The sequence below is a fragment of the Myotis davidii genome, unplaced genomic scaffold (assembly GCF_000327345.1).
Source record: "Myotis davidii unplaced genomic scaffold, ASM32734v1 scaffold11, whole genome shotgun sequence".
In the NCBI taxonomy this organism is placed as follows: Eukaryota; Metazoa; Chordata; class Mammalia; order Chiroptera; family Vespertilionidae; genus Myotis; species Myotis davidii.
Window position 1 is genome coordinate 4812975 of NW_006285791.1, and position 522 is coordinate 4813496.

Genomic DNA, 522 nt, shown 5'->3' on the forward strand with positions numbered 1-522 from the left:
TTTATGTTTGTTAAAAAAAAAAAAAACACCATCTGTAGAGGCAGGATCTATTACTATTTTCAGTGAAATCAAGATTCATTTGTCTTTACCTCCCTATGCTCATGACACTGCCCTCCCCCCTTATTGAATCAGTATATTTTTTGTATATACTGTCGAGTGAAGACTGATATAATTGAAAACAAAGAATCTATTTCTTAATTCTGGATTCTAGGAGAGGTTCTTGCAGTGTATAAAAAGTACTATAACTAAAGATGAGTTTCAATTGTAAGATCTACTGTTAGCAAATAATGTTTAATCCCATGGGCTGATAATTATGAAAACAATTACATCAAGAAATTCATAGTGTAGAAAAGAGGATAAAGCAGAATGAAGTAAGAAAAGAAATCCCATCCTAAAAATGCTTAAATTTCACCCAGTCTATGAGAATTGGATGGGGCTTAACCTGAACTTAAACATATGTATTAAATTTTTAGTTCCCAAGTTGATAAAGAAAAAAAAAATGAAACATCCATTTTTTTTTGA